Here is a 12,169-nt window from a genome sequence, read left to right as displayed (position 1 = left end):
ACCCCGCATGCCGGACAACAATGACCCTCTGAAGCACAATCATCAGCATCTGTCCTCTCCAAATCGTCCTCATAATCGAATCACACAAAGCCAAGTGGAAGTCCATCTCTTCACAAAAAAAATAATCCTCTCTCGAAAAAAGAAGCCAATTTTGCTTATGGGATGGAAGCGGAGAGGCAGGTAAATAAATAGCACGTCAATGGAGCCTTGTAAAAAGCTCCACGTGCAGTAAAAATCCAATGTGCTCTTTGTGATTGTCTGCAGGAACAATAAAATAAAAGGGGAAAAGTTCAATGAATGAAGCTTTTAGTGCAGACATGAGAAAGCCCAATGGTTCATACACGGAGACGCTTTCCAGAACATTAGCTACACGTCAATGAGGTTGTTTTTATTACAAAAAAATAATCCCTTTTTGTTTTGTGTTTGGAAAAAGTTGACATTTTATGAGCAAAATAATAATTATTATTATAATAATTTTATGAATATTAACACCACCTACATGACACTCAAAGGTGGAAATTAAAAAGAAAAAGAAAAGAAAACACCACAGCAAAAAGGGGGACAGAAACGTTTAGGGGCAAAATTTTCCTTTTTTGAGAGAAAAAAAAAATCATAAGTTTAAATTTATGATGGGATTATGTATATATATATATATATATATATATATATATATATATATATATATATATATATATATATATATATAAAGGCTTGATTTAACAATGATTTTTTTAAATATGAAAATGTATGTGAAATTCATTATTTTACAATTAAAATGTAAATACAGCAATTCAAAAAAAACTTTTTGTAAAAGATTTTAATTTTATGAACAAAAGAGTAATATTTAGGGTAAAATAGTTCAAAACAATTATGAGAAAAACATATTTTCAGAAAGACAAGGAAGCTAATGTTTTTAAATACTAATTTTATGAGATTATGAGATTTTTTTTATGTGCAAAAATATTTTGAGGGTTAAAGACCAGATGCATCAACAGAGACCCCCAAAAACTTTAAAGAAGAAAAGATAAGAAATCTGACGAGTAAAATAAATTTTGCCCAAAAAATACCTTTTGGGGGAAAAAATGTAAAAAGTGAGACACCCCAAAAATATTTTCAGATGAAAAACATTTATTTCCTTTTTTTGAGTCGTAGGTGAAAAAAACCCATAAAAATTAAATAAAAAAATCTATTTTTTCCATGCAAAACTTCTTAACTAAAGAAAAAGCCCTGCATAAACCGCATGTACGGTGAATATGTATTATATAAGTATGCATCACCACGTACAGGTCAGAGCTCACTTTGAAGACGATGATGTCGCGTCGCAGTGCGACCCCGTGAGGTCGCATGCATGGCGGAATACTAAAAAGTCAATTTGGCTGGGTTCTTTTATTGAAAACGAAAAACTAAAATAAACATGCCTTTTCATGGCGAGCCGTCCTTCAAACGGAACATATTAGCAGTCTGCTGTGGTTGCTAAGCAATATCCAACCGCACAATGGAGACAAGTCTTACTTTGAATAATGTATTCTATCCACATGCAAGTGGGAATTTAAAGCAGCTAACATGATTCCTCAGGATAGGAACTATTTATAATATCACTATTAGATTATGTGAAAAATACATCATAGATGCGAAATTGACACCAGACATTTTCATCTGGGGTTGTAATCTATTTTGACATAAATGATTGTGTGTCGAGTTATTTTCAATGGAGGTAGGAAATTTAAATTCTTTAAAAAAAAAAATCTGCATACTAGCTACTACTACATTTGAGCAAATGTTGTCCTGCGAAAAGACACACTGAAATAAAATATTTACAGAAATGTATCTGTTGGATACTGTATGAAAAACTACTACATAACACTATACCAAAATTACATAGTACTGTATAAGTGTACCTAAAAAATTACATAACACTCTGAAGATGATGATGTAACGCTGCATAAGACTATGTAAAAACAAAAAAATCCATAATGGGGTTAATGTGTCCTTGCCAAAGGCAGACGTAAACATTATCTGCATTAATGAGCGAGATGCCTCCACGCCGTCGCATCTACGTAAACACGGAGGTCACGCGGCAGAGTTCGTGGCGGCGCCCGCTGACCCGGAGGTCGACCCGCAGGACGAAAGGGGGCGACCATCCATCACGGGCCCGACGTGGCCAAGGTGAGTGTTTGTGACGGGGCCGCACGCAGAGAGGATGAGACGGGCGGCGGTGAGGGCCCGGGTCAAAGGTCATAACTGTTCTCACAGTAGCAAAGGGGGCAGTGTCTTGTGTCTGTTTGCAACTGTAAATTTGGTAGGAAGGAAAAGTATGTTTAAAGCTTGTGCACATGACGACTGTACCAATTCTGATTCAAGTTGTAATTTTCTAATGAACATTTTTTGATGAACACATAATTTTTGTCATAAAAATAATTCTAAGATATTAAAAAAAATTGTGAAAGGTAAATTATTTGTTTAAAAACTTATAATTTTGTAAGAAAATTAAAAAAAAATCCAATTGTAATTATGAACATTTCTTTTGTAAAATTGTAAAAAATGTTTTTTGCAAAAAAATTAAATCTTTCCATCTTTGATGAGGAACAACAATGTTTACATGAAAAATGTATATTTGATTATTGTATAAGGGAATAAAAAAATATTAGAAATTAGAAAAAATTATTAGAAAAAATATTAAAAACAATAATTTTTCATTAAAAAAAAATCCATTTTATAGAGATTCTTAAAAGACTTATGTGGAAAACAATTTAAAAAAAGATTTTCTAATAAAACAAATATTTAAAGATAAAAACATTCATATTTAATAAAATAATAATTTGCAATAGTATTTTTTATCACATTTCTAAAAATATTTTACGAGGAAGAACAATAATTATATATTTTTTTTTAAGTAGAAATTTGAGGGGGGGAAATCGCCTAACTCTAATTCTACCGTAACCCTTAAAAAGTAAAAATTCAATTGTTTTATTTTTATCAAATGTTTGGGGTTAAAAAGCTGCAATTCAGTAAGGCAGGGAAAACGAGACATCTAGAAATGAGACAAATGTACATCATTTTCGATTTCTTAATTTTTTTAAAGCAAAAAAAGTGTTATCCTCAAGAAGTTATGCTCATTTTACGACCATTTTTATGGGGGGGGGGTGAAAAATAAATAAAATGTACTGCCTTGTAATTTAACTCTTCCTGACGAGAGAGCAACAGTTGCGTTTCTTGTTTTTTGGCCTCATTCTCATGTCCCTGCTTTCACCTCAACTTCTGTTAGGTGCAGCCGCCTCAAAAGTGGCAAACCCCCTCAAACCTCTTCCATCAGATGAGAGAGTTCCTGCAGTGTTCTGACTTTAAGGAGGAGCAGCCATGAAGCTCTTTAGCCCTGAGCGATCGATGCTACGCGCCAGGGGGCTGTTTATCGCCTTCCTGCACGCTTCTTATCACCCAGACAGAGAGAGCGAGTGAGAGAGAGCAATGGGAAAAAAAACACCTTGTTCTCGCTGGTTCTTGACTTTTAATTCAGGGCACGCGGGTTTGCCACCTTTGGAATTGCACAGTCCAACTTTGACACCCAGACAGTTAGCAGAGGTAACAGATGGGTAGAAATGTTATGTTAGCAAAGTTCTGGCTGCTCAGCATAATAAGGCGAATGAAGTTGACCTTCGCATTTCTACAGGGCTCGCCATAACATCCATTTGAAGTGCATTAAAAGGGTTATTGATGAGGAAAAAAATATTAGTTAAGGAGTATTAATTGTATTTGTTACTTTCATGAGGGGAAATTTATATTTATGATTTTTTTTAAATATAAGTTATTTTTAAGTTTTTTTTTTTTTTAATTGGGGGGAAAAAAGTGAACTTTTTCCGACAGAATTTTTTTTAATTTTTTGGATAATACAATTATAATTTTTAAAGATGTCATATATATTTTTTCTAGAACAAATGCAATCATTTGACCAACAAAGATCATGACGATTAACTTTATTAGCATTCACGCAACTGTTCCAAATCACACTTTCAAGGCAGCTGTGTGATTGGCCTTACTGGAAACATCCATGTTTTGAATTTTTAAGGTTAGCTCCCTGTGGCTACTTTTGCCTGACGACAACGCTCCAAGTATATAGACAAGAAAAGTGTGACCACGCTCCAGTGACTCATTGGGAGCAAGCTGCTGCTGGTGTGGAGCTTTAGATAAGAATGTCAGTAATCTCAGGTCTCGCTATCGCGACGACATCAAAAACATGACCTTAATTCCTGCACCACAGTAGATATACACTATTTTTTTTTTTATCACTCATATATATGCCTCAAGGCTTAAATGACAGTTTGCAAGTCAAAATTTTGCACTTTAGAGAATCACAGATGCACGTTAGCACGCTTATGTCACCCACGTGACGAGAGACGTAGGCGATAGAGGCTAGCTAGCTCGGTGCTACGCCGCACCAGGTAGCTAGCTAAAAGCTTTGGCTGGCTACTAGTGGGGCTAAACACGTTGCAGTCTCGCTCCTGAATCAGTCATCACAGCCTGTCAAGCGGCCAATAAGCTACACTTCTCACACAGAGGGATGACGAGGAGTAATTAACAGAAGGCGGAGAATTGCTAAGCTAATTGCTAAGCTAACCTAAGATTGTTAGGTAATCGTGGAAGACCGGAATTAAGTGCTTGGAGTGATCGAGTACTCTTTTCACAGACATGGCTAGAACCGCATTAAAGTAGAGCGTATCCAACTTTGAATAGCAATTTTTCATTTGTTATTCTCATTATATTTATTTATTATTAAAACCTTGCTTAAGGTCCAGTGATGAAACTGCAAAAAAAAATTGCTCCTCAAAACTGGAACGTTGCTCCTAAAATGAAGCAAATGGTACTCCATGTGAAACATGGAATTGCCTGAGCCCCTTAATTACACATCTCCTCGTATAGATTGCGGCTCACCTCGCCGCTCGCCTTCACCCGAAAGCGTGTCCGACCTAATTGCAATTGTTAACCTCAAAGTCGCTCCCGTGAATGAAATTGACAAGATGTCAGGCGCCATTACGTCGCCGCGGACAACAGATCGGGTCCTTTTCTACACTGACGCTACCGTCCCTTACCCAAGACTCTTTTTTTAACGTTTAGCCGAGCGCTAACGCGGTCGAGTGGAAGCTTGCACATTTTAAACGGCAGTCAAATGTTCATTATTTGCACCCGAGGTGCTAGCGTTAAAGTGGAATCCATAGGGCGCCTGGGAAGTTAAAATAAAAAATATAAATATTCACTGGAGATTTAGTTTTACTTACTTACGGCCTGCATCGTTTAAATATGCGCACATTTTTTATTTTTTTTTTTTATTGAGCTAGGTAAGTTAAAAATGACGTAAGCAATTACGCTAACGATTTGCTATTCTGAATAATCTGATTGGAAAAAATTCAGGGGGAAAAAAATGCCTTCTTGAAATGTTATGCATTTGACCTGTTATTATTAAATGTTTACAGTATAAGACTATGATTGTGACTATTTTGCTAACATTGCATCTTTCTTTTTTCTAAATTTTACGACTTTATCGTCACAATTTCCCGCTCCAAAAAAATGACAATTGTCAAGAAATTTTGACAATTAATTATTCTTTCAAAAAGACGCCATCAGAACACTTTCCTTGCAATAGTTTGACCCTTTTTTCCTGACACGTTATGACTTTGTTCTCGTAAGATTACAAATGCAACTTTTTCCCCCAAAGTTTTTTTCATAAAATTATGACCATTTTCTTGTAATAAAATAACCTAATTCTCATAAAGTTTTTTTTCTTTCATATTATCACAAATTTTTTCTCACATAATTGACTATTTTTATAAGATTGTAACTTTCAAAAATACTACAACTAGACAAATTATCATAAGATGTGCGTTTCTTGATATATGACAACAAAAATCTCATGAGATTATAACTTTAAAAATATATATATATTCTGACATTAGTTTGGTAACGTCTTATTTCTTGATATATTAAAACTTAGATCTCAAAATATTGCAATGTATACTTGAAACAAAAACAATGAACAACTATTATTGTACTGCATTCTTGTTGTCTCAAAAATTCTTCTTTCTTCTAGCAAAAAAATGTGAAAGATTTTCACTTCTTCCTTGAAATTTTACATTTTTCTTTTTACAAAACAACCCAAAAACAGCTTTATTCTTGCAACTATTTTCTAGAAAAAAAATTACGTCATTGTTCTCATAAAATAGAACTTCTTCAAGTATTATATTAATTCATGCTCGTAATTTACAATTTGATCTCTGTTGGGCCTAAAACTTTTCAAATTTGAACATCATAAGATCCGAGCGCGATATGTCCCGGTTTGGTCCACTAGTACACACTTTGATGCAGTGCCAGGGCATCTTTTCCACATCCTTATTTCCTGTCCACCATTTTGTTCAGTGCCAAATGTTACACAACACCAAATATCAAAAGATGTCGTTTGGGCGCTCGCCATGTAATTTTCCTCACTTAGTGAAAGCTCGCACTTGTGGAAGACTTGCCGTCGTTCCATACGTCCTCGCTGGAGGCGGCGTATGAATAATGTAAAGCAGTTATGCATATGCATTAGCTTCACTCTAACTTGGAGGGAAGTCCCAAGTGTTGCAAGCGTTGTTCTATTCATGCAGCTGCAGATCCTATAGCCTTCATGCTCATTTATGCTACTTTATGGATGAATGCCGGAGGGCCCCAAAACGGACACCTTCCACATCCAATAAGTAAAATTCCACGATAGAGAAAAAGCAAAAAAAAAAAAAATCTGCTGTTTTAATGTACATAATTCAAAGTGCCTACCTGAGGGATGGAGATGGTGACCAGGATGTCGACGCCCAAGAGAATTTTGACAGCCTTACAGGAGTACAGGTGGGGAGGACGCAAGCTAACCTAAAATGACAACAACAACAACAAAAGTAATGAAAGCAGCACAGTGGGCGTTGAACAGAGGTGGCAAATCCAAGTCCACAAAGTAAAAAGTAAAAACCCTGCCAATTTGGCTTGAGCCTCAGGTGCTAGCTTGCTAGCTCCCTAGCTAGCTTCCATGGTGCTCGTTTACCTGCTAGGGAGCTAGCTAGCTAGCTAGGTAGCATCAGGGGTTAAAGCCAAATGTGGCAGGGTTTTTACTTTCAGGCGCTAGCTAGCTAGCTCCTGAGCTAGGGAGCTCGATAGATAGCTAGCTAGCTAGCATCAGGGGCTAAAGCCAATCTGTGGCAGGGTTTTTACCATGTGGACCTGGATTTGCCACCTCTGGCTTTGAATCATCTTTTTAATATGAGGCATGTTAGGGATATCGTTCAGGATTAGCTCTCACACAAAATACTCACAGGCTCTCCCATAACTGAAATGTTGTTCATATGCTCTGGTGAAATGTGCTCATATACAACACCGAAAGATCCTCACACTCACTAGTCAGATGCTCTCATGCTCACTAGTCACACACTCACACATTTATCATATGTTGTCAACTTGTCACACACCCCAGTCAAACACTCTCACACACATTAGCCAAACAGACAAACACTATCATTCACAATAGCCAAACACTCTCACACACTTTAGTCAAATGCTCTCACGCTTACGAGTCAAACATTCTCGCACACTAGTAGTCAAACGATCTCATGCCCACTAGTCAAACACCTTCACGCACACTAGTCAAATGCTCACATTAGTCAAACGTTCTCAAACCCATTAGTCAAACTCTCTCACACATACTAGTCAAACACTTCCATGTACACTCGTCAAACACTCTCACACATGAGTCAAATGTTCTCATAACACTAGTCAAACACTCACACGATTTTGTCAAATATTCTCACACACATTAGTCAAACTCTCACACTCAAGATTCAAACACTCTCACACCGTCAAAACGCTCTAAAACACTCGAGTCAAACTCACACTCATTAGTCAAATGGTCTCACATGCATTATTCTAGGGGGGGGAAATATTATTTGGAGATTATGACAGTTATGTGTAAATATTTATTCTTTAAAAGTACTCCTTTTTTTTCTAAGTATTATGACTTCATTCTCGCACGCAATCATAATGTTACGCATGGATGATTAGGACTTGTTTCTAAAAAAATACAATAGAAAAAAAAAAAACATTGTTTTTTCTTGTAAAAAAAAATGACTACACTGATGACCAGTAAGTATTAATAACAAAGATGAGTCAGTGTTTGCACACACATCGAAGCCAATCGTTACTAATGAGCAGCAGTGGGGACGCGCCCGCGCGCAGTCCGCGCGCGTGTGCGCGTGCGTCCATAGCTCGTCGGGCTCTTTTATCTGCGCCGTGGCCGTGATCCAAATGATGTAACAGCGCCACTGAAATGTCATCAGCATACAGAGCAGAAAGAAAGAACGAGATAAAGAAAGAAAAAAGACACAGGAAGCAGCATGCCACCCGAAAACACGACTGGAATATTCATCGAGCTCTTACGTAAAACTCGGAGGAACTCGATTTGCGTTGCACGCACCAAAACATACGCTTGCATTTTTTACAAGACAATAAAAACAGCAGTCAGCGATGTCACGGGATTATTTTTTTCACATGTCATCGGTGGCATCAACCTAACTGATTTTATGATCTGATGCGGAGATAAGCCAATGAGATCGTCTTTATCGTTAAGGTGAGCTCGGGTTCTTTATCTCAGGAAGCGCTTCATCTTCGGCGAGGCAGCTGCGCTGGTCGGCGAATGTGCAGATGTCTCAAATATTTACATGAGGTGCGTACGGACATTCAATCTCTGCCCGAGCGCTTCCTGTCGCTCTTCCTGCGGGGTGAAGGGCTGGGGATTCTCTCCAAACACTTTTATTAGCCGTATTAAAGGAAGCTAAATATTTGCGTAAAGTATCAATGGAGGAAGAAGAAGGGCACAAAAACGACATTTACTACACAAACTTTTTTTCTGGTGTGTGTTTTTCCTTTTTGCGATTTGAAACGTGGAAAAACACGTCTTTGGTTATTTGGCATTTCTGATACTATTTATTTATTTATTTATTTATTTATTCTGACGAGGGTACCTGCTTTCGTTTGGGGCAAAAAAGTTCAAACCAAAATGGCTGACTTACTGTTCATTTTTCAGGCATGGATCCTTGAGACTTTTTTTTTTTGCAACCTATGGACCCAATTTCATGTTCATCTGTGAAACTGACATTTTTTTCCCCCAATTTTCCAAGCGACGCTACTCGTGAGTTAATGACGTTATAACGTGACTTCAAACATTGGCTATGCAACACGATTCAGTCTGTTCACATTTTTCTTTCTGCACATTTCCGAATTCAGTCCTTTTTTTTCAAGTATCTCTTCCTTTGGACTAATATTTGTCTTTCCACCTCCTCCCTTCCTCTGTGAACATCTGGACCTAAGCTTTGCAGAAACATAAACTTCCTTGGAGACTTTCGTGGCTTTTCGGTGAATGCACGAACGTCGCAGCGTCAGCATGTAAACGTTCTTCGTCACTCACGCAACGCACATCATTAGTATCATTGAAAAGCAATACGGTCGATCACCACAAACGTCACGCCGCTAGTCTCGTTAGCATAGCTGGCTAATGTCTCATGTTAGTAGCATAAGGCCAACATTTTTTTGTTGATGAGTTAACAACTTTATTTTTTTTTTACATATTTTTTTTTAATTATTATTATTATTTATTTATTTATTTCATATTATTTTTTAAAAATTATTATTTTATTTTATTTTGTTTACATATTATACAAGTGTAGTTCTTATATTGGAGCAGACTCAACTAACCACACATTCGGCCTCTTGAGGTGGACTCTGGCACACCTGCACTGCCTATGTGAAAGGGAAGCAAAAGCACAAAAGTGGAGGGAGGCTCTTATCTTGTACTTTCCAACTGAAAGAAGCGCAAACCAACCGGGGCTTCTACTTCGAGTCCAATTTCCAACAAGTGATGAGAGTCATGATTGTTCTGCTTCTCGGGTCTGATTGAAGTCCTTTAAAAAGAAGGTATAATAGGTGTGGTGGGGGCGGGTGATGGGGGGGGGGGGGCGACTGCTGAAGCTCGATATCGAGAAAAGGCCAGAGGCTGCTCGGTAATCAGCCAATCAGGACTGGGAAAGATTGGGAGATGCGGGGTGCGCTCGGCTGGTTCATGACTGGCAATTGGAGCAGGCAAAGTGCTGGAGTGCATGCGTTGTGTGTCTGTAGATGGCAGTGGAGCGCACACTTGCCTGCCGCTCATAGTCTATATACAGTATATCACTGACGTTGGGCGAAATCCTCGTTCCCACAAAATCAGCACTTTTCATGAGACCCCAAAAAACATCATTAACATTGCATCATCAAAGAGCGCAAACCATTTTCAACACTTTAGATTAAGTAATATTTATAAAAAAAAATAAAACCCATAAATGTGGAATCGTCAATAAGTATAGACTTGTGAAAAAATATTTAAATTGACCAAATTGTGACATGGGAAGATTCAGCTCAACGGCAGCAATATACATGTCTGTGAAAAAATAAAACTAAACAAGAAATGGGCACAAATCTGACACAACCTTACAAAACTAATTGTAAATGTAAAAGGACGGATAAATAGCTGAAAAAAAGGTAAAAAGTCAACAAAAGACCAACAAAAATGTAAATAGGTGGATAAATAGCTGAAAAAAAGCACAAAAAAACACACAAAAAAGGCCAACAAAATATCGGGGAGCAAAACAAACAAAAATAATAATAATTTGGAAAAAATTTACCAATTAAAAAAAAGAAAAGATAAATGTTGGCAAAAGACACCAAAAACTGACCACAACTGATTTGACAAAGTTTTCAAAAACAGGGGGATGACAAAAAAGTATTTAAAAAATATATAGATAACTGAATATGTTTATTTTTTTTAAAAAAATGGCCAAAAAGCAGGTAAAAACATACCACAAACATGCAAAAATTAGGAGAAAAAAAAATACAAAATTAAGAAAAAAGTGAAAAAAATAAAATTTGTCTCATCAAAGTCAGACAATGAATTGAAATAACGCTGATCAAAACATTGTGAAAAGGATGGGTAAAAAAAAGAAAGAAAGAAAAATATCACAATTTAACAAAACTTAGATGGAAATTTGGCAACAACAAAAAACACAGAAAAAGTACACAAATGATGAACTAAACTGGACAAAAGTACGTCCCATAGGAAATAATGTCCATCGATCTGTACTAAGGTTAAACTGGCCAATTTTACAACCTTTACTACAAGACTGTAAAATATTTACATTGAAATGTAAAAACAAAATCAGACAGATGTGTTGTCATATCATCATGCAGATTCGTGACCTTTGTTAGCAAGGTACGTACGTACTAAACCGAGTGTCGGCTTTCGGACCACGTTGGTCCGCATCCGACGTGGAAACGAACAGCAGATTGCTGGCGGTGCAAAGCGAATCAATGAAGAAGAAGGAGGGAAAAAATGGCTGGCTGTTGAAAGAAAGAGATGGATGGGACCCAGCGGTTCGTCAAGTCCACTCGTGAGGTCCTGGAAGGGCACCCCCCCGCTTGGCTTCTCTCCCTCCCCGGGGCCCCATCCTGCACTCCGCTCCTCAACATCTGGAGCCTGTTTAGCGTCATCCACGCGCCGTGACACTCGGCGCAAAAATGACAAGAATCTGGACGTTTTGCACAGGGACGCTTTTCTTTTGCAGAAGGACCCCTTCTTCTGTATTAACTACAAATTGACTCAAGAGTTTGGTGTTGCTGCTAAGAAATGCTCTCGTAAAGCAACAAAAAAAAAAAATGCTTGGGGGAGGGGCCAAGCTGCTGTTAATAGCGAAAATCCACAAAAGGTTTGCAATTGCCTAAGAATGATAGCAAAGCACTACTTTTGTTTAAATAGAACCCCTCAACTTACTTCAACATAGTTCTTTGGCACAGAGATGCCACAAGATGGTGGCAAAGCACTACTTTTGTCTAAACTCCTCAACTTACTTACAGTAGTAGTTCCTTAGAAATGGATGCCAAGTTAGTGTCATAAGATGTTTTTTTTGGGGGGGGGGAGTCTTCTTGGAAGAGGTGAGGGGTGAGGAAGGGGGTATTATTACAGAGAAACACTAAAATATTTTTTAATGACTTAAGCAGACATACTGTAGGCTGGATGAGTGGCGGGGGTTTTGCCCTACGCCACCAACCGACATTAAAAGATGTTTGGAATGCAGAA

At 37.5% G+C, this 12,169-nt stretch overlaps 1 protein-coding gene across 6 annotated transcripts in view; it reads right to left on the bottom strand.

Moving 5' to 3' along the window:
- Nucleotides 1-12,169, bottom strand: part of lnx1 (ligand of numb-protein X 1) — an 88,733-nt gene that overhangs the window by 48,393 nt on the left and 28,171 nt on the right. For all 6 annotated transcript variants that reach the window (XM_086089043.1, XM_086089042.1, XM_086089040.1 and 3 more), the window contains exon 2: nt 6,799-6,888. The gene's annotated coding sequence lies outside the window, so the exon portion shown is untranslated. The remainder of the gene's footprint in view (nt 1-6,798; nt 6,889-12,169) is intronic.

Source organism: Leptonotus elevatus, chromosome 11 (assembly GCF_054856555.1).
Source record: "Leptonotus elevatus isolate MCC_2025b chromosome 11, RoL_Lele_1.0, whole genome shotgun sequence".
Taxonomy (NCBI): domain Eukaryota; kingdom Metazoa; phylum Chordata; class Actinopteri; order Syngnathiformes; family Syngnathidae; genus Leptonotus; species Leptonotus elevatus.
The sequence above is the reverse complement of the archived record's forward strand: the minus strand, read 5'-3'. Positions and strand labels throughout refer to the sequence as shown.